The sequence below is a fragment of the Phalaenopsis equestris genome, unplaced genomic scaffold (assembly GCF_001263595.1).
Source record: "Phalaenopsis equestris unplaced genomic scaffold, ASM126359v1 Scaffold000337, whole genome shotgun sequence".
Classification (NCBI taxonomy): Eukaryota; Viridiplantae; Streptophyta; class Magnoliopsida; order Asparagales; family Orchidaceae; genus Phalaenopsis; species Phalaenopsis equestris.
This window is the reverse complement of record NW_018164779.1, coordinates 111,829-135,439: the sequence shown is the minus strand read 5'-3', so window position 1 is coordinate 135,439 and position 23,611 is coordinate 111,829. Positions and strand designations below refer to the sequence as shown.

At 33.7% G+C, this 23,611-nt stretch overlaps 1 long non-coding RNA gene across 1 annotated transcript in view; it reads left to right on the top strand.

The window, feature by feature from the left end:
- Positions 1 to 15,497, top strand: part of LOC110025850 — a 41,810-nt gene extending 26,313 nt beyond the window's left edge. Inside the window, exons 2-3 of the long non-coding RNA XR_002294158.1 lie at positions 15,072 to 15,166; positions 15,248 to 15,497. This is a non-coding gene — a long non-coding RNA (uncharacterized LOC110025850). The remainder of the gene's footprint in view (positions 1 to 15,071; positions 15,167 to 15,247) is intronic.
- Positions 15,498 to 23,611: the final 8,114 nt, after the last annotated feature.

Below are 23,611 nucleotides of genomic sequence, written 5' to 3'. Positions count from 1 at the left end.
AAGTGCTCATGGGTTCCTTATTCTGGCAACTCAATCCCTTTCTCACTAAGGGATGATTGATAGGTTCCCATTTCTTTCAAATCATCGACCGCTTCAACAGGAGATGGTTGTCGGGTTCCACATTCGTTGAATCCAATGTTTTCATCTATAGGAGAGGATAGCTGGGTGTACTTCTTTTTCAACTCTCTGCCTTTGTCAACATTTGGTTGCCCTGTTTTTTCAATACTGCTATGCAGTCCTTACATTGTCTCTTGTATTGTTAAGACTCCTGTATTTATTGTATTGAGTGCTCTTTGGAATTCCCTGAACCATTTCTCCTGAACTCTAAGTAGCTCAATGTTTACTTCAAGGCTTTGATTGAATCTATCTTTTGCTGGCTCTTGGGTGATGTCGCAAGAGAGAAACGCTCCCACATCATATTGCACTGGTAATTGTGGTTTGGCTTGAGCTTCTTGGTGCGGGTATGCTCTTTCCGGACTGGATAATCTTTCTTCAGGATTGGCCAGCAAATGACGTTCATCCTCTTTCAAATCAAAGAATTTATCATGAACCTACAATTTAATTAAGAATTATAAGACGTTAAAAAACTGTAGCATAATGCATGAATACAACAAGAGCTAAACAAGTATAATTCTCCAAACAACGAAAGTTACCCATTGATTTAAATCACTTGTGCTGGACTGAGCCTCTTGAAGGCTGTGCCAAGTTTCGACGAATTCCAGCTTACATCGGTTGGTCACCTCAACATTCTGGGTCTGGCCTCATGATTTGCAGGAGTGAACAAAGTTGTATGCTCGTAAAGCCATAGTTGTGTAAAAGTACTGTCATATGATGCTTTGTACAAAATTAATGAATTTTATGAGGCTCATATAATACACTTACCGTCAGGAGATAAAAAAAACTATTTATATATCCCAAAGAGCAATTTCGCCTTATTTTAATGGCTAGTGCATTGATTTGTTCCATGAGAAAATCATATAATGCTGCAGACCAATTAAAGGAGCTGAATGTTTGTACGTTCTCAGCAAAGAAGTAAAGCTCCTTGGGAACACTAAGGTTACTAGAAGGGAAAAATAAGTTTGATAATAAAAACTTTAAAAATAATGCATTAAAAGGTGTTGAGCACTCTCCGCTTGAAACATTCAAAATCTCATTCTTAATTTGGTATGCATCCACACTGGAAGATGGAGATTTTTTCCACCTTGGCAATTCTCCTCTGTTCGGCATGCCTATCAGCAGGGCAATCTCATCAGAGCTTGTTCTGAGATCTTTCCCGCCCATTCTGAATACCATTGGCTCATATTGTCAACACTTTAATATTTGTAGTGTCAGAACATTGTCTTGCAGATAAGGGGGTAGATCAAAAAATTGATCTTCATTCAATAAGCTCAAGCTATTCCATCTCTCCTCTGATAAGCCAAGCTTAAACTTATCAAAAACATCTCTTACAACGTATGGACGACACCTGCAACTGAAGGACCTTGGGTTCACAAACTTGCAAAAAAATTCATGCAAAAAATATAGCCAATTAGCTATCTATAAATCATTAACACGAATAAAACAACAAAAAATACACCTCACCAGCATTAAAGGGATGAAGATGTTATTCAAGTTTTATTAAGGTGTTCTTTTAGTGTTCTTGAAGTGTTATTGAAACATTATTATGATTTTATCATGATTTTATTATGGTGTTATTGTAGTGTTATTATGATATTATTATGATATTATTATAGCGCTAGTGTTATTATGGTATTATTGTGGTGTTATTATGATATTATTATGATATTATTATGATATTATTATGTTGTTGGTGTTATTATAGCATTATTTTGGTGTTATTTTGGTAATATTTTAGTATTATTATGACTTTATTACAGTTATAAAAAAAAGTATTGAAATATCACCGAACTGCAATGCTAGATTTTCAGTGTAACTACAAAAAGAAAAGATATTACTTTGATGCGCTTTCATCACTCTTGAGCTCCTTGGTGTTCTTCATCTCTTTTCCTTCTTCTCTGTAGTTTCCATCTTCTCTGGCACTTCGGTCTCTTCGGTGGGGTGGTTAGCTTCCATTTTTGTGTGAAGAGGGGACTCGAACGGGATGAATGACGATTCCAAATGCAAACCCTGGAACATGCAGCGATTTCTCTTGCAGATGAGGGGGGGATGGAAGAATACGAAATGAACAGCCCATGCTTTGGTTTACCTTACCAATGTCGTTTTATTTTGGTAGTTTAAATTCAGCTCGATTGGGTGGGGTTCGGGCTGGCTCGACGTGATTAAATGGGAGGAAAATGCCAAAATTTGCCTTTTTGTTTTGTTACACGTTGGGTAGGGCCGGGCCGCATAATTAAATGAGTTTTTTTTAATAGGAGTGGGACCCACACATACATGTGTATGCGCTCAGTTGAAACAAGGTAGCATTCGGAAATATTTTTGTATCCGGACCCGGAGTCCAATGGAAACTCAACACAAGTGGCAAGTGGTTCCCACATCTTTTTTAAAAAACACTCCTAGCCATTACAGTGGGGTTCATTTGCCACAGCCCTAAACCCTAAACAAGTTTTCATTGGACTCCAAACTCAAATTTGCGTCCGGAGAGTCTGAATGCAATATTCCCTACCTTCGAAGCAAGACTGACGATTGAACAACACCTGCAAGTGCAAGTGGTGTCATAAACTTATATTTTCATTTTTCTTCATTTTTATAATAACAAACTTAATAAAGTTTAATAAGTTATTATAGATGGCGACACCGGCATCAAAGGAAGGGTTGTTGAGAAAGGGTATGTGGGGGCGGGGGCGGGGTGTTTCGAGGATAACCACCACTTTGAAATGAGATAAACTTGGAGCACAAGTCGCCTTGAATACAAACCTAGAAGGGAAAATAGAAAAATTTTGTCGACCTATCTCACAAAAATACTATGAAAAACTGAAATCTAAACCCTAATACAATTCATATATAGAAAATGACTAGAAAAAAATGAAAGCAAAGGAGAGAACTTGTTAAAAACTGGAAAGGAATCATAAACGGGGCCGCTCGGTTCGGCTTTGCGCCGTTTGCATAAATCAGGTGCGCATGTAGGCACGGGATTGCAGAAAGCCCGCTTTTGCTCTTGTAGCAGGAGATGCCCACATCATAGGCATTACGATTGCACTTGAAGAGTATTTTTCTTAACTAATGTACAACTTGTTCGATACAATACTATAGTTTCATGGTTCTCTCACAATTTTATTTTTTTATTTTGAATTTGTGTGCTTCTTGGTAAACATTTGCATTGATGCACAACACACTAGTTTAACATCATATGTGAGCAAAACATTGATGGACATCATTGCATGGAATTTTCGTAAATATTTGCGTGCTTATAATTTGGATATGCGTTCACATGTACTAGCCACTTCTACTTTTGTTTGGATAAATGTATAAATGTTAAAAAATTGTGCTATTTACTTTTACTCCATCATTTGGCATTGGTTAATGGTCATGTGTAGAACCCACGTATTTTCTAACACATACTTCATGACCAATGTCATATTGATATTTAATGAATATTGCCCTTCTGTTTGCTTAGTTACTTGCTATTGCATGGTTTTACAAAGATCTAATGTCACGGTGACACTTACTCATTACATTGAAAATCTCACATCTATTCACAATTTGAAGTAAAGAATCAAATTAATCTTGCCTTAAGTCACATTATAACATACAATCTTGCGTCAAAATATAACCTTGGCTATTCAAATCAATGTAATTGTTTTTTGCTCCCTTCTCAGATCATGTATTGTCATACTCAATTAGGGGAGAATTATAAATTTTGACAGTAGTAAGGAGAAAAAGAAAATAGCAACAAGACCACCTTTTCCCTAAAAACATCCTGCATATAAATATCCTTAGGATGCTTAAATATAGAATTCTTCGCATCCACATATTAGTTAAGAAGATGAGAAGTGGCAGAAATAATAGTGGCAACACAATGGCTATTATGCTCGCTTTAAGGGCAATATGATTATGCTCAAGATTTTTGGTATTTCCCGCCAGGTCCACCGAACCAGTGACATTCTATAGCTTAGCTAAATTCTTAGTTCATTTTGTATTTTTGTATTCATACTTGTGTCATTTTTTATATGTCAAACAATTGTGTTTTTAGAATATTAGAAGCAACTATCTGTAGAATATTTAAAAAAATCTAACATCAGCCAATACTTACATGTTTTTAAAATTATGCTCAATAACGTTTAGCAATAGACTTACGTGTTTTTATTTTATAAATTACTTGGTTGCTTGTTTTATAATTTAATATGCTCACATTTTTTATAGATTTCTCTTTATTTAGTGGAAATTTAGGCTATAGAATATGCACAAAGTTGGAGGGAACAAGTTTTACCCCAAAACTTTTATTTAGAATATGAGAAGTAACTGATTTTAAAATATTTTGAAAATTCTAATGTCAAGTAATATTTTCATATTATACTCACTAATGACTAACAACATATTTAGATTTTTTTTTATAAATTGCTTAGTCCCTTGTTTTATAATTTAATCTTCTCATATATTTTATATGAGGTAAATTTTACCTTAATCCTTATCTAGAAATCAACCTTGTTTCACTTTCTCAAAAATGGGAGTTTTCATCCTCATGAGGCTACAATTGTAACTATGATTTTGATGATCATAAGTATACATTGGTATGTGCTTATATAATACTAAATGCTGATAATTTTAACTGAAGTTATTGCATATGTGAGCTCAGTAACTTCAAATGAAGCTTAAAATTATAAATCAAATATAATGGGTATACAAAAAAACATTTATTAAAGTGTAGCTGTTGACCTAGTTTTCCCTAATGAACTAGATTGATATCCCAAAATCAAGCTTTAAGCAAAAATGACTTATTTATATTTAGTCATGAAATTCTTGTATTCATTATGTTGTGGAAGTTAAGATGATTAACACACATATAATTAAAATAGAAAATTAATTTAATCAATTACTATTTAGTATTGGAAAATCCATAACTAGTTATTTTGTATGAAATTGGATCATACAGTACAATTAGTTTTGCTTTCAAGCTCAAATTGATTAAAAAATCTTGATTAAAAACCAATCTTGATGCATGATTAATTGATTCTAGAATTGTATTGGATGATACATATCATATTATTTGATATGCTTTATTCAAATTTAAATTGAGATGATCGATCGAGGATTAAAATATTATTTCCTTTGGTTGCACAAGCAAACAAAAGTGGATACTAAAAACTTCAAATGAAAATATTTTCACAAATCCTATTGATAATATGACTATGCAAATAATAATAAAATTCCTTAAAAATCAGCCAAAACTGACAAAAAAAAAAAAAAATTAAAACACTCGCATGTTCTCTGGTGTGCATCTAAATATTCAACCTTTTGCGTCCAAGAATGTTGCGCGGGCAACGGGCTAACTTGCCTATAGGGTGAGGTCGTCAGTCCCACAATTTGACTAATTTGATCTTCCTACCTATGAAGAATAGAGTCGATAGAATTGAGCCTCCATTGATCTAATCCGGTCCTCCTCCTTCTAAAGACTATTTTAAAATTATACTTCAAAGTCTAACTTGAATTCAATTATTTCAATTACTGAACTCAATTCTCTAAAAACGGAATAGGGTCGACGGGGTTTAAAGATAAACTATTCCCCAATGATGGCTGGTTTGATAGTAAATCTCAATCCGGTGGGTCTATTTTCAAAATTAAATCTCAAAATCTATTTCTAAAACTCAAATAATATATATATACTATGAATCTGATTCTCTTTGAGCAGGACAGAGTCAATAGGGTTCAAAGACATCAATCCCTGATGATGGGCATGCTCAATGCACATCTCAACTGGAGGGGTCTCTTTTTAATTTTTTTCTCAAAGTCTATTTTGAATTAATTATTTCCATAACTAGTCCCGATTATTTGTAAGTGAAACAGAGTCGGCAAGGTTTAAAGATAAATAATACATTGATGATTACCGAGTTGATAGAAAATTTCAACCAGATGAGTTTATTTTAAATTGTCTCAAAGTTTATTTCAAATTCAATTATTTCATTTATTGAACTTGATCCTCTATAAGTAGGAGAGAGTTGACAAGGTTCAAAGATAATAATTTCTCTAATGATAGTCGTGTTGATAGCCAATCTCAACCGAATGAGTTTATTTTAAAATTAAAATATTTTAAATGATAAAATAAATAATATTTAAATGAAAAATTATGCTACTTAATTCTTAAAGCAAAAATTTATCCATGAGGTAGACAAATCTAATATTGACTCGAGCTTACAAAGAGCCAATATCATTTCAAGCATACTACTAAATTTAGGCTCAAAACAATTCTTATGCCAGTAAGGATGTGACCCGAGTCCTTTATTCTCGTGATTCTTGCCGCCAAATGACACCACGAAGAAGCGATTATGACTGGAGCTCTCTGACCGAGTGATTTGCAACCTAATAATACCATTATATTACGGTCACGTCTGTAGACTGTATGTTTCCCAATGACAATTTATCATTTTGAGTATTAAATCATAGGGTATATTTGATAGAACAAAATTTTTTCTATAAGCTAAGGTTGACTTAGTTCCCTTAGACCATTTGGACGAAACAACCCATGATTGCTGACAATGATCCTTTAGTCAGGTTGGGTCAACTTCCTCCACTGACTAAATAGACCTGAGACCATGACAATTCAGGATGATGAACCTTGGGATATTGATCGGGTCGTCGTCACTCCCCCACCATTCGCTCTAAGCTCACGATAATGATAATTTTTATAATTGAAAATCTCAAATTTACTGCTAATATATGCTTAGTCCGAATACTTAACGCCCAATGACTAGCTTTAATTGGAAGTGCTCTAGGGGCTTGCTTTTATGGGAAACCTCAAACCCCAGATCATAAAGTCCTAGCAAAATGATGGAGAAATCTCTAGGTAGTGTCTGATCTACTATCTCTTCTGCCTTCTGAAAATTTGACCCGGAACACACACACTCCGTGTTAAGCTCTCGACGAGAGTCCATCTTTTTGAATCTTTGGAGCCCACAATAACATTAAGCATATTATTTTGCAAAATATCTCATGTAGGTTTCCTTTTTGGTTAATCCTTCATTTTTCTTCCAAATGTAAACTCTAAACATTACTTCAGATTTAAATTCATTTTAAATCTAGACATTCATACAAAATATAAAGGTTACCAGTAAAATTTTACCTCAATTTTTTTTTTCTCTTTTGCAAAATCAAAGATCCTTTTTAAACCTTTGATTTCTCACAACATTGTAATAAAGAATGATATTAATACTACAAATAGACATAAATTTTAAATTTTCATTTTAATAACTTAACCTTAAGTTAATCGGCCTTGGGCAAACCGAGCTATCACAGACTCAACATGAGAGCACACACTCAGTGCCTAAAATCAACCCGTGCAGATGACGTCGTTCGAGTCACCTCCTCTAGCGTCGGTTGCCTTCTCCGCACGCACATTCTGCTCGCCCTACGAACTTTGTCATCCTAGCACATGAGATGTCGTTTTTACAATTTTGTAAGCATCTTCACCATTGGTTTTGTCTGTCACTCGCACACAAACACACCACGCTGTCATCCCTTTGTGTTGTCTCTAAATCTTGCCTATACCGCTTGTTTCCTTTTTTTCTCAATCACTTTCTAGGCTTCGACAATATGAGCTTCATTCGTCTTAGCTGACTATTCTATCTCTCCCTCTTTGTTTCATTCCTTCGTCTCCTACTAATGAAACTTCCTTGTTGAGATATATATATATATATATATCTGTAGGTACTCGTACCGTGAGCAAGTTCCATGGCCTGTTGGTAGAGCAGCCTCTCTGAAGGTCGTAAGTCCCCTCAGGTCACGGGTTCAAATGTGGTACTCGAATATTTAGCACACCTAGGGATGACCGGGGCTCGTCTAATAGCCTTCAGCCATTCCTTAAAAAAAATGTATGTATTTATGTATGTATATATGTTTATTGAAAGAAAGAACTATTATTGATCAGTCAAAAAGACAAAAAGATATAATAAAAAATTGGTTCTTGCAAAAGATTAACTTAAGTTGTCCCCATGGACTAAAATTCTGAGTTCATCATAAATAGAAACATCCACGGATGTAGCCGTAGCAGTAGCTGAAGCACCAAATTCAGCTAAGAATAGGGCTATAAGCGAGCCGAGCTCGAGCGAGCTCAGGCTTGGCTTGTGTCGGCTCGTTCGAAACTCCTTGTGTTCGAAATCGGCTCGTGAAGAGTGTCTTTGTGCTCTGCTCGATTTAAATATTTTTGTTCGTGTTCAGCTCGTGTTCAGCTCGAAATTGACTTTTTAAAATTAAATTGAAAAAAATAGATGTAAAGTGCTGAATTTGAACATGGACCAAATGTATGCAAAAGAAGACACATAAACACATTACCACACAAGATGTTACGATTTAAACCTAGATATAAATATATGTAATATATTATTATATAACTAATGTATATAATATATTATTATATAAATAATTATATAATTTTTTATTTCGAGCTAAAAAAGAGCCGAATACGAGCGAACAAAGAGTTGTTCGTGTTCGGCTCGTTTGCTTAACGAACGAACTGAACACGAGCTACCTAATGAGCCTAACACGAGCTGTTCGCGAACAACGAGCTTTTTTGATAGCCCTAGTGATCATGCTCTCCCGCAAGCGGCTAGTTTGTCCAATGCAAGTATTAAAAATAAACATAGTCCATCTCAATTACCAAAAACCATAACTTCAGTCTGTAAGCCATTAAAAGACGATAAAAAAACAATCATAAGTTAGCAAAACTGGCTGAAATGGGAAGATAAGGGCCAGAGAAGGTAAGTAGACAGTTGCCATCATGGTCTCTAAAGATCCCAACAACTCCTGCAGTAGAAAATTTGAAGCTCCCATCCACATTTTCTTTCACAAAATGTATAGGAGGTTAATGCCACAAAACCAGCTAAGCTTTTGGTCTGTCTCACCTTTGGCTGACCTGTAAGATTTGTTAGAAGCCTGTCCATTTCTAGATTAAATTTATCAGACTTTCTATATTTCAGTCCGGATGTTATCAGTTGAGTGTTGATCGTTTTGTTGTTTTCTATAGTGTCTTTCCATCCCGATGAACCAACAACACATGATAGGTTTCAGGCTTTGAATATGAATAGGATTGTTCCTCCATGTCCAGCTATCCATGCATTGTTGCAGTGATTCATACCCACTGTTGGGCATAAAGTATTAAAAATTTGGCAAAATGTCTATAGCTATATTATTCTTGTAGCAAGTTTTTTCTTTTCTATGAGATAACCATCAGAACTACTAAGTTGGTAAAAAAAAAAAAAAAAAAAAAAAAAAAAAAAAAAAAAAAAAAAAAAAAACTATAAGGATTCCATCTCTATAATATTCAATGTTGAAAAGTTTTGATATTACATTATATTAAGTAGTTGCAAAAGATTATTTATGTTTCTAGTGGCGGGGTTGTAATAATGAGCGATCAAGTAGTCATTAAAAGGAGTGAACATTTTAGATATCTCGAGTCTATTGTTCAAAGTAATGGTGATATGATGGGGAATGTTATTATTAGAATTCAACTTGGATGGTTGAAGTGGAGGAATGAATCGGGGCTATTGTGTGATAGAAAACTACTGCTCATACTTAAAGAAAAAATTTATTAGATGGTTGTGAGACCTGGTGCAGATTGTTGGCATGTAAAAAGAAACATTAAATTAAGCTAAGTGTTACTGAGATGAGAATGCTCAGGTGAATGAGTGGCTGTACACTTAGAATTAAAAAGTGAAATGAATATAATTGTGAAAGGGTTGGAGTAGCTCTAGTGATAGACAAGATTAGAGAGAGTTGTCTTTGAGGGTCACATTAAATGTCGACCATCTGATGACCCAATCAATCTAGGTTTGACTTATGTTAAGAAAGGTAGAGGGAGACCTATAAAGAATTGGGCATTTTGTATAAAAAATGATCTTAATATGTTAGAATTAAATGAAATTATGTCACTCAATAGACATATTCGAGAAAAGAATCATGCAGTTGACCCCACTTAGTGCGATAAAGGCTTTGTCGTTGTTGTTGTCTTAACAACCCTGGGATAATATATCTTTTCTTACTATTTCATTTGTTTCAGTTCTTCTTTTCTATACTAAAATTTGTTACTCGTCTACCATTGTTCTAATTTGTTTCCATTCATGTATATTTTGCTCCTCTTAATTCATAATGCTTTTTTTGTTTCACCTTATGCAAAACTATCTTTTCTAAGTTTGAAGTATTAGCATTCATCTCTTCATTCAAGATCGGGCATTCGTCTCATTGCTTGATGGCTTTTAAGGAAAAGCGCTCTCTGTAGCATCCCTTATTAATAGTGATTGCCTGCAAGGTGTGGCAGCTATGGGTTTGCATTGTCTTACCCTCGGTTCTAGGAGAGTGTTTAGCTAGCCTTTAGTAACATTGATATCTATATAATTTTTTCCCTCCGGACCATTTTTTGCTGCATGAAGAGGCTGAAACCACAACCTTTAAGCCTTTGTTATGTCCGTTCGATTCATTAGGAAACAAAACAATTCTCAGTTGTTTCTGGCTTATTTAATACTAAATTAAAAATAAATGTAGCTACTTATTATATGCTCTTTGTGAGGATCATTTAGCTTCTCAAGCCAAATTAGGTCGACTCTAATGCTTTAGTTTTTTTTGTGAAGTCTACTGGAAAAAAAGTCTATTTTAACTGTGCATTATGCTTAGTATAGGCAATATCTCAGGTTTGCTATCCTTCAAGGCCATTAAGTTGATCTTAATAGTGTTTTTTAGTTTTGAAAATATATAAATTCTTCTATATGATTTTTATACTTTTCTGGGTTTTGAATGGACTGACAAGTTTCTTGTGGCTGCACAAATTTCTTAAAAACAGTGCCATATTTGTGCTTCATAATTGTATTTATCACGCCCCGACTCGGGGTTTAGAATTAACCAAGACGGGTACAGACTGTCGGAGAGTAAAAACAATAAATTTTTATAACTAATATTTTAATAATGAAATATCTCACTAAAATTTTAACCTTGTTTTGAAATATTATCAAACTCAAGGTCAGGACTCCTAGCCAGAAGGGCCGGCATCACACCTAATATCAAGATTTCCCTCGATTTGGATTGACATCATGCACGTGGTCAAGATCTCTAAGTAACTCGGGTGACATCGTGTTTATATCGAGACCCCTGAGATGTTGAAGTGATCAATGATAAAGTTGAGTTAAGTTTGACAATCCAGAAAGAGCAAGTTTTAAACAAGCCTTATAACACGATTCTAAAGTCCAAATGTTCATCATTAAAACTCACTAAGATTTAAATGTCAAGCGAGAAAATTTGTGAAAATCTACAAGCCTTGGCAAGTTAAGTTGGAGAAGCATCAATTCTCTTATGCTCAAGTTTAGGACTCAGATGGAGCTTGTATTCAAGCCGAGATGTGGTCGAGTTACCGGCTTTTCTCTTCACTACCAACCAAGGCCGTGGTGAAGAGCTCCGTTGTCTGATGATGATAAAACATGAGATTATTTTCTGCTCAAGTTTATGACTTAGATGGAGGTCGGACTTATTAACCTGAGATGTGGTCGAGTTATTGGTTTGTATCTTCGCTACAAACCAAGGTCGTGATGATGAGCCCCGTTTGTCAATTTAATGACAAGAAATCACGAGAAAATTTTCTACTCGAGTCTACAACTCAGACGTAGGCCAAACTCACTAAATTTAGAGATGGTCGAGTTACTGGCTTTTATCTTTAATACCAACCAATGTTGTAGTGAAGAGCCCTGTTTGTCAGTCTGATGATGAAAAAACACGAGAATATTTTATGCTCAAGTTTAGGACTCAAACGAAGGCCATATACATTAAGCTAAGATGTGACCGAGTTACTGGCTTTTCTATCTATTATAAACCAAGGACATAGTGAAGAGCCCCGTATGTATGTATAAGGACAATAAATGCATAAGACTATTTATTGCTCTTGTTTAGGACTCGAATGGAGGTTGAACTCATCAAGCAGAGATGTGTCCGAGTTACTGGATTTTCTCTTCACTACTCACTAAAGTTGTGGTGAAGAACCCCGTTTGTCAATTTGATGACGACAAAGCACGAGACTATTTTGTGCTCACTTAGACGGAGGGCGGACTTATTTAGCCGAGAGGTGGCCGAGTTGCTGGCTTGTCTCTTCACTACCAGCCAAGGATATGGTGAAAAATCCATTAGTCAATCTGATGATTACAAAGCACGAGAATATTTTCTGCTCAAGTTCAGTACTCAAATAGAGGCCAGACTCATTAAGCCAAGTGCTAACTGAGTTACTGGCTTTTCTCTTCACTACAAGCCAAGGCTGTGGTGAAGAACCCTGTTTGCATGTATAATGACAACAAATGAATAAGATTATTTCCAGCTCAAGTCTAAGACTCAAACGAAGGCCAGACTTATTAGCCAAGTTGTGGTTGAGTTGTTGGCATTTCTCTTTGCTCCATTCACCAATCTAGTGATAACAAAAGCATAAATCTATTCATCTTAACAAGTTCAAGTGATATGGCTTCATCAGGTTTTCTCACCTGATCTAAGAATAAAGATAAAAGTCAAATGAGATGAACCTTATTATGGGGACATCAAGCTAGTCTTGACAGGAGCAGTTTTCTTCAATAAGTTTGAACAAATAGTAAGCATCGACTGAAGGAACTTTTCATCTTCAGCAATTCTGATGAGGTGTGAAGAATAAAACTAAAATAAGCTAGTTCAAGCTTTATATCAAACTAAAAGCTGACATCAGATTTTTCTTTGCTGTCAAGACAAAGGGACTGCATATATTTTTTGGGTCGACATCCATCTCTAAGTCGAGATCCTCAATTTAGTTCAACCAACGTCAGAATTTTCTTTCTTATCAAAATAAATGGCTGCTTATTTTATTTGGATTGAAATCGAGCACTGAGCTGAGATCTTCAAATATATTTCTCTTCTGTTATTTGGGTTAACATCATCCTCGTGGCCGAGTTCCCCAAGGACTCCCCATTATCAAGCATGAGTGTACATCATTTTGGGTGACATTACGCGAAATGGCGAGATCCTTAAAAGTACTTCATGCCATTGAAACCCCCCTGTAAGACGGGGCATTTTTTATTTAGCTTGTTCATGGAATAACATATTTTTACGCGAAAATTTTCAATCATTAGAGATTACATTGTGCTGAACATCAAGATTCCCAAAATTCTTCAATCATTTGGGCTGACTTCATGTTAAAAGTCGAGATCACTGTACGTCTTTCAAATTAATCACTCCATTGTCAAGCATTGGTATATATCGTTCGGGTTGACATCGAATTCAAAGCTGATATCCTTAAGTGCATAAATCATTGTAGACCTTCCATCTCCAATTGTAGTGGTAAACATCGTGCATTTTACCAAGATATCTTCCACTTGGGTTGATATAGTGCTCATGGCCAAGATCCCCAAGGATTCAAAGGTTCAACAATTGAGAAATTCTCAATCTGTGTTGGCATTACGCTAAACCTCGAGATCCCTAGCATATCTCTTGAATGGTGAAATTACCTCATTATTGATTGAGTGCATCATTCAGGTCAACGTTATGCCCAAAGTTTAGATCCCTAAGCACCTCAAATGCTAAGATGTTAATCACCTGAGTTGACAAAACTGAGATCCTCATAATCCTTCAATCATATAAGTTGACATCATGTCGAATGCTGAGATACTTAAAATTCTTCAATTATTTGGGTTGACATTACGCCGAACACTGAGATCTTCATAACCCTTCAATCAACTGAGTTGACATTATGCTAAACATCGAGATCCCTAGCATATCACTTGAATGGTGGAATTACCTAATTGTTGATTGAGTCCATCATTCGGGTCGGTGTCATGCCCAAAGTTGAGATCCCTGAGCACCTCAAATGCTAAGATATTAATCACCTGAGTCGACATCATCGGGATCCTCAAAATCCTTCAATCATCAAAGTTGACATCACGTCAAGTGTCGAAATCCCCAAAATTATTCAATTATTTGGGTTGACATTCGCCGAACATCAAGATCTCCATAATTCTTAAATCATTTGGGTGACTTCGCATTAAATGTCGAGATCCATAAAAAGAACACTTCATGTCATTGAAATTCTCCTGAGAGATAGGGGGCAATTTTTTTAAATTTAGCTTATTTTGGTTAACATTATATTTTTATGCAGAATTTTTCAATTAATTGGGTTGACATCGTGTTGAACGTCGAGATCCCCATAATTCTTTAGTCATTTGGGATGACATCGAGTTAAATGCCAAGATCCCCGGATGTTTTCAAATATTGAAAGCACTTCATTGTTAAGCATTGGCGTATATCATTCGGGTCGACATCGAGCTCAAAGCATATATGCTTGAGTGCACCAATTACTGAAAACTGTTAATTCCTTATTGCAGCGGTATGCATCGTGCATTTCCCATGCATTAAAAGACATATTTTACCTTTTAAGATTAAAAACAGTAATAATTTTGATGTGATACAAGAAAATTAGGTGGTATAAATCTAAAAAGTAGAGTTTAAATGCATAGGAATTTGGAGGTATGTATGTAAATGCAACATTTATATGACATTTTCACCACATTTGTCTTTTTCTTTCTGACATCGTTGAATGAGCAGCTCTCTTATTTGTTTCCAATCTAGCATATCAGCATCTGATGTGCCATATCAAACTGCTGTAGCCGTAGTTAAACTAACCTACCAAAATGTTGATTCCTTCGAGGTGCTGCTATAGATTATAGTGAGATGTTTATTCAGCTTTCTGCTCTAGTTTTCTCACAATGTTTTTCTAAACATTCAAGCATTCGAGCGCAGGCCTTTAAGTGACTTTGTTTTTTATTAAATTTTGCACAAATTTTGCATAACCTTTAAATTCACTAGCACAGGCGCTTGTTACATACATGTTCAGTGATATTTATTCTATTTGAGAGTTTTATTATGCTATAATTTGGTGTTTTAATTTGGTGTTCTTTTACTTAATTTTTCAACAGCTTTGTAGGTTTATTATGACGTAGGACTTCGCTACCAGTTTGCAGGTAGCAAAAACAATATTTCTGCGTTGATTTGATGGCAATTTGCTACAAATGTAAGTTACATGTTCTCTCATTGTGGTCTGTGTTGAGTGGCAGGAGATGGCATCATGACGCATGTTACTGAATGCTTGCAGCTTTAACGTGGGCTGGTAGCTCCGGCCAAGAAGACACTCATGCTTGTGCAATACTGATGCCTGTATTATTCTGTACGATCTGCCGGACTGGCAGGAGGAACGATTTATTTTGAGACAAGATGCAGAGAGCTCACCATCCTTATGGAGACATTTGGGCTCGAGCTTTACAGACGTGCAGTTTTGTTGGAAATTTTATTAAAAATCTATGAAAACTAGTAATAATCTTTTGATGATTTGGCTTTTAATTTTGCCCTCCTTAAAATAATATTAGTAATAAATAAATACAAAAGAAGTTTCGACAAAATTATTTGGGTAACTAAAAATTTGTAACTAAGAAAGGTAGTTTTTTAATTGGTCGAGCAAGAATAAATCATCATGGTGTCATTGATCATATTCAGGTTAGCAAAAGCACTCGCTCATTGCGCCTCCATTTTTTCCAAGCTCATGGAGTGGAGCACTTTAAGTTTGTAGGTGATCGAAGCATTACTTGCGCTTTATTAGCTTTATTATGATTGTTATTTACGGTTTTTTTTTAAATTATATGCATATTTAAAAGGAATTACGATAGACTATTATATGAGCTTTCAACCACTCTTAATGTGCCTAACAATTCGAGTACTACCTTCTTAAGGCTAACTGTGCTAGAGGGGATGCGCACCTTCGATTTAAGGGGTCTTATACCGTGAATGCCAACCAATTGGCTGGGGTACACGACACACACACAGAGAAAATGTAATTTTGCAGTTAGCAGATCGTTCAATAACACATCCTAAGGAAGTAATAGAAGATGTTTTAGTGAAAATAGATCGATTTATCTTTCTTGTTGATTTCATTGTGCTAGAAATGGAGAAAAACAATGATATATCTATTATTTTGAAGAAACTTTTCGTAGCTATAAGAAGAGCAATGATAGATGTGCAGAAAAGAGAATTAACTATGCACGACAATGATCAAACAATTATGTTTAATATTTCAAAATTAATCATGTAAAAGGTAAAGATGATGAATGTTACAAAATGGATGTAATAAGATATCTAAGTGAATGTCATTTCAAAACAACTTTTGAAGAGAAATTTGAAGTGAAAGAGTTGGAACACGTGCAAGAAGAGGAATTAAAACAATTTGAAGATTTTTATAAGGAAAATTTGAATTATGTTCGAGAAAGTTTTGAAGTTTTGGACACGATAGAAAAAATTATATCTTTTTGTCCATCGATTGGAAAATCTTTTGAACATGAGTTGAAGTTACTTCCTGAACATTTAAAATATGTCTTTTTTAGTTAATTCCTCAACATTACCAGTTATGATTTCCTCAAATGAGAGTTTAATAAAAACTTTGAAGAATTATAAGGAAGACTTTGGATGGACAATTACTGTATTAAATGAATCAGTCCTTCAATTTGTATGCATAGAATTAACATAGAAGAGAATTGCAAATCTAGGATTGATCCTTAAAGGAGATTGAATCTTGTTATGAAAGAAGTTGTTAAGAAAGAAATTTTAAAGTGGTTAGATGTTGAAATTATCTACCCTATTTCAGATAGTGCATGGTTTAGTCCAATTCACTGTGTTCTTAAGAAAGAAAGAGTGACTGTGACTATGAATGAACATAACAAGATAAGTCATAGGGTGACGAATATGCATTGATTATAAAAATTAAATCTCGCAACTAAGAAAGATCATTTTCTACTACCATTTCTAGATCAAATGTTGGATATAGTTGGGCATAAATATTTTTTTTGGATGAATATACTGGTTGACACCAAATACAAATGAGGATCAATAGAAAACAACTTTTACCTGTCCTTATGGTTCATTTACTTTTAGAAGAATGCCCTTTGGTTTATGTAACACCCCTGCTACATTTCAAAGATGTATGATGACTATTTTCTGTGATTTAATTGAAAAAGGAATTGAAGTTTTAATGGATGGTTTTTCAGTGTTTGGGATCTCATTTGAATCATGTTTAAAACATTTATTGAGAGTTATTAAGTGCCGTGAAGAAACAAATTTAGTCCTTAATTGGGAAAAAATGTTAATTTATGGTAGTAGGAGAAATTGTTTTAGGACATCATATATCAGAAAATGTTATAGAAGTAGATCCTGCAAAAATTCAAGTGATTGTTAATTTACCTCACCCAACAAATGTGAGGGAAATTATGAGTTTTTTAGGACATGCTGGATTCTACAGGCAATATATTAAAGATTTTCAAAAATTGCTAAGTCTCTATGTCATTTGTTTGAAAAAGATGTAATTTTTAATTTTGATAAAGAGTGCCTAAAAGCTTTTGAGCTATTAAAAGAAAAATAAAAGAAATTTTGAGCTATTAAAAGAAAAATTAGTCGCTGCACCAATTATTGTTTCACCAGATTGGAAAAAACCTTTTGAATTAATGTGTGATGCTAGTGATTGTGCTATTTGAGTTGTTTTAGGATAAAAACATGATAAGATTTTCAAAGTAATTTACTATGCTAGTAAAACTCTTAATGAAACTCAAATTAGTTATACCACAAGTGAGAGTTGTTAGCAATATTATATGCTTTTGATAAATTCAAATCATATTTTATTGGAACAAATTGTATTTTGCATACAAATCATTTTGCTATTAAATATTTAATGAAAAATGAAAAAGTATTTAATGAAAAAGAAGGATGCAAAATCAAGACTGATACGATGGATTCTTCTTATGCAAGAATTTGACTTTGAGATAACAGATCGGAAGTGAGTTGAGAATCAAAGTGCTGATCTTCTATCCAGGCTTGAATTACAGGCTTGAATTAGAAAAATTAGAAAAATCACTGTTTTGAAAAATAAATTAATGAACATTTTCCAGATGAAGAATTGTTCAATATTAATGAGTGGCGTGTTTCATGGTAAGCCGACATTTTGAACTTTATTATTAATGATATTATACCCTATGGACTAACATATCAACATAAGATGAAATTTTTATCTGAAGCTAAGACTTATTTTTGGGATGAACCATTTTTATATAAAAAAGGAAATGATCTAATTTTTCGAAAAAGTGTGCCTTTAGAAGAAACTTATGAAATTATTCAAAAATGTCATAATTCTGATTTTAGGGGATATTTTAGTGTTGATAAAATAAAATACAAAATTTTGTAATCTGGATTTTATTGACCTACAATCTTTAGAGATGTTAACCCTTATGTCAAAACTTGTGATCGATGTCAACGAGTTGATAATATTTCTAGGATAAATGAGATGTCCCTCAATTATGTGTTGGAAGTTGAGATATTTTTTGTTTGAGGATTAAATTTCATGGGATCATTTATACCATCTTTAAAAAATTTATATATATTGATAACAGTAAAATATATATCCAAATTGATCGAAGTTGTTGTTTTATTTCGATTTGATGCTCAAAGTGTTGCAAAGTTTTTAAGAACGATTATAATTTGTAGATTTGGGATGCCAAGAGAGATCATAATTGACAAGGGAAGTCATTTCAGAAATGCAATAATGGAGAAATTATTAAAGAATATCATATCAACCATTACAATTTCAGAAATGCTGGTGAGAAAAGACTATTACAATTGAATGAGTTTGAAGAGATCATGAATGAATCTTATGAGAGTGCTAAGATTTATATAAAAAAAAGATGAAGAAGTGGCATGATCAGAGGATTCTTACTAAAAATTTCGAGCCAGAACAACAAGTTCTTATTTACAACACAAGGTTAAGATTATTTTCAAGAAAATATAAATCCAAGCAAACTTAAGCCCAGGTGGATGGTTCCATTTGTTGTGATAAAAGTTTATCCCTATAGAGCTGTGTATATCAAAGATCCTAAAATTGAGAAAATATTCAAAGTGAATGGCACAGGCTGAACTCCTATTTTTTAGGGGAGCAACTTAAATTAAATGATCTTATGCTGTTGGGTCAACCAGAATAAACACTGGTTACGTCGGGCTGAAGACGGTAAACCAAGCATTTGGGAGGCAACTCATAGCTATCAGTGTGTTTCTGTTTTGAATTTTATGTTGTTATGTTTGATTAAGAAAAATTATGGTAGTATTTTGAAAATATAATGATTTAGTGATGATTCTAAGACCTTAATAGATGACTTAGACATGTTAGAATGAGTATTTGGACGTTGAGCTAACCTGTGCTAAATTAAGCACCGGCGCTTAAGCGCCAACATTCGATGCTTAAGCGTGACAATTAACTAAAAGTGCTAAATTATGTTTCTAGAAGATTCGAACATGGTTTAGTGCGTTTTAACATGGTTTAGTGGTTTGAGAACGTGTCTAGTAGTTTTAGACTTGGTCCAAAGCCTACAAATAGTAGGGAATGAATAGAATTCTCACCCCACTTGAATTTTCACCCTACAGTCTAAGTTAAGAGAGAGAGAGATCTTGGAAAAATGTCTTCTTGGGAGATTGATATGAAGAAAAAGGAGGAAGCCATGAAGAAGAAGTTCATTAGTCGAAGTGCGCAAAAGTTATGCAACAGTTTCCTAGCCGTTAGTATAGAAGGAATAACGCAAAAGATCACAAAGATTGAGGCTGACGTGGTTTCAATTGAAGCGAAGGTGAATGAGACTAACACACATTTGGAGCATATTGTATGGCAACTTAAGATGCAGTTTAGCCATACAAGTTTTATAGAAGAAGCGAACAAGACTATGTACTTGAAAAGCAAATGGATTGAAGAAGACTCAACTAGTGTTTTTCACCACCGTCCGTTCTATCATTTCTATATTCCAAATGCCCCAAGAGAGACAAATGAAAGGCCACAATTCGTTCCACTGGAGGGAGAATGGAATCAAGTTCTAAGTTTAGTGTTTGTTTGTGTTAGGTGTTGTGATGTTAGTATTAAGTTTATTGTTTATTTTAAGTGTTTTTAATGTTTAAGTGTTTTTAATGTTAAGTTTGCTTAGTATTTGAAGTTTGTGCTTAGGAATTATCTCATCTAAGACTATTTGGATTGAAAAATTATGTATCACAAGTATTTTTTTATGAATTAATATAAGTGTTTTTTTGTGTGTAAAATTTTGTGTTGAATCGAATTAGTGAAAATTGGTGAAATTTGAGAAAGAGGAGAGTTGAAGGGGAAGAAATTAGTTATTAAGATTTATAAGACCATTTAGGGGTGGTTGACTTAGGCTAGATGTGCATTTCACTTAAAATCGAAAATACCAAAATTCGTGAACTGGCGCCTAAGCTCCAAAACCCCTTGCTTAAGCGCTGGACTGCCCGCATGTTACCAATTAGGTAGGCGCCTAAGAGCCAAACTAGTCGCGCTTAAGCGCCAGTTCACTTAAACTGGTTTGCGAATGGTTAAAGGTGAAAAGTTGAGCCAAAAAACACCATTTTTGACCCCTAAGATCGTCTTCTTCCCTTTGAGTTCACGACTGTGGATCTAGGGCTTCTTTTAAAGTGAAGATTTCATTGGGGAATCAAGCCAAATTTGCTAGATTTTATCTTCTTGAGGTAAGAGCTTCACTTCTATGTAAAGTTTTTTTTTTCATCATGTATTTTGAGCACATTAGGGATTTGACTGGAAATTACTATTCATGGTGAAAATTTGAGAAAAACTTATGGAAAATACATAGAAATGATAGTTTAAGCTTTTAGAAGTTGAGTTTAGTGATTTATTTTTGAATTTATGACTTATTGTGAATTTTATGTGATTTTTAGAAATGGTCCTAAGAATTTGTGGAGGAGGAAAGGGAAGTCCCACTTCGATTCAAGTAAGTTTGTTAGTTCAAAAGCTCAGGACAGATATACTGAAACACTGGAATTGATAAAAATGATCCTTGAGCGATGTTTCAATAATCTGGGTGGAGCAGTGAAAGATTTAATAGTTCGCCGACAGTGAGAACGATTTTGTTGTTTTTCTGCTGTGGCTGTAATTTTTGTTGTTCGAGAGTTTTATGCTAATCTCCCTGAAACTGATGAAGATCAGACATGGTCCGGGGAAAATCAGTATCTTTCTCCCCTGAGGTAATAAATTTGTTTTACTAGCTGCCCCCTAGTGTATTGTGTTTTTATTTGAATTATAATCTGACTGAGGAGGAATTGGATGAGATCATATCTTCATTATCTATGGGAAGAAGACTATGGAAGATAAATAATTGAAAGAAGATTCAATTTCCCTACTTCAAAGTTAGATGCCACATCAAAAGTGTTGCACTACTTTATTTCAGCTCGTCTGCTCTCAACCAATCACCTCAATGAAGTTATAAGAGATAGAACTACTTTGAACTATTGTATTCAGCAGTTCAAGTCATTCGACATTGGATCCTTGATCTATCATTAGTTCTGCTACAACTACCACTACTGCAGGTTTGGGATTCACATCCTTAATCTTTTCCTTATGTGAGCAAGTTGGTGTTAGATTCAATAGTTGGGAGGAGATATTGCAGCCTCTAAAGCTTATCACGAGCGTTAATGTAAAATCTTATTCACCACATTCGATATTTGGCTGGAGAGGAGGCTTTTCTAGAATTTCGATGCTTCTACTTATCATGCTTCTACCTCACGTGCATCCAAATCACAACGTCAGGCTTCTAGTTCAGATTCTCAGGCTCAACTAATGCAAAGGATGTAAGATAACATCAATTATACTGTGGATAAGATATTAAATTTGGAAAATTTTGTGGATCATATGGAAGGTTATATGAGAAGACATAGTGATTAAGAAGCAAAATTTCACTCATCTTTGGAAAACCTTATAAGGGGTGACCAAAGTGTAGTTTTTCCCTCATATCTACAATATCCCTCATATGAACCTACTGCTTTTTGGAATGGTGATGACAATGATGATGATGAGGAGGAAGATTAATTTGATTAGTTTAGTTTTAAATTGTGAAATTTATGCTGTACATTTTTATTAAACTGTTACTTTATTTTGTGTTGTACTTATTTAGACTGTCACTACTGTTTGTGTTTTGTTTTCTTAGATACTGTTGTGATGTATTTATGTTATTGTGAGTAGTTATATTTTGTTTTTTTGGTAGTGATTGTGTTAATTGTGATGTCTGGTGTATTTTCTTAGTTTGTGTTGAACTTAATCCTGAATATTAGAAATGTTTAGAATATTACTAACTTTCACTTAAGAAATTCATGTTTAAAATTTTCAATTTACCACCAGGTATTTTCTTCATGTTGCAGTTGTGAATTTCTGTTAGTATGTTTGTTTGCTTTCATGTTATCCTCCACCGCATAATAGTCTAATGAATCTCAATATGTTAAGGTAAGTTAAAATTTGTTCAATTAATTTTTTACTCCTGTTTTTAATTTTTGTACTTGTATATTTAGCGTATGAAAATTCCTGTGAGCATGTTATTTTTTAGTTTTCATTCCTGCCTATATATAAATATGATGTTAAAATGTTTTATCTTGTTAAAAATTTAAGTTTGGGGCGATGGAAAATAATTTCTCAATCTTGAACTTTATTTGTTCTCAAATGTGCTACAAATAAATTTGATTTTGACTTGAAAAAAAATTGATTATGTATATGAAGTTATATTAAGGAAGTAAAAATTTGAATATAGAAATGAGTAATAAAATTTATTTGAAACCTATAGTAATGAAGAAAAACTTAAAGTTAAAAATTGTTAGTGTAGAAATGATAAATATTGTGTAACTATATTTAATACCAGAAATTGTATTTTTGAAAAATATAGAAAGGTTAGATTTTATTTTCAATACTTAAATTTCTTTTACTAAAAATAATTTTCAAAATTATTATTATATTTTGAAGTAAAGGATATATATCAGAACTTTGCTTTAGAAAAGGAGAAGTGGAATTCAAAATCATTAAATACCTATCCAAATATAGTAATCCTCACCTGAAAAAGAAAAAGAAAAAGAAAAAGAAAGAAAAAGAAAAAGAAAAAGAAAAAATGAAAAATAAAAAGAAAAGGAAAAAGAAAAGGAAAAAAGAAGAAGAGCAAAGAAAAAGAAAAATATAAAGAAAAAGAAAGTTGAAAAATGGAGGAAAAGCTTGAAGATTAGTGTCTAATAAAAAATTGGTTCCACACTTGATCTTTTTAAAGTATAAGACTTGAGAAACTCTTAAGTTTAAGGATATAATATAGTAAGTATAATTATTCTTAGTAAAAACTTTTAAGTGGAGAGAATAGAATGCCTAAACTCTATATTTGGAGAGTTTACAAATATTTTTGAACTAGATAAGAACTCATATTTTCAGGCTTCTTTACATTAAAGATTTCTAAACTCTAAGTTGATCTCATGTACTAAAGCTTTTTTTCTAAATTGGACTACTATATTTTTAGATCAAAATTTTAGAATATCATAAAGAAACTCATTTACATAATCTACTTATTTTTGTTTTGAAAGATTGGAGTGTCACTTGAGGACAAATAACATTTTA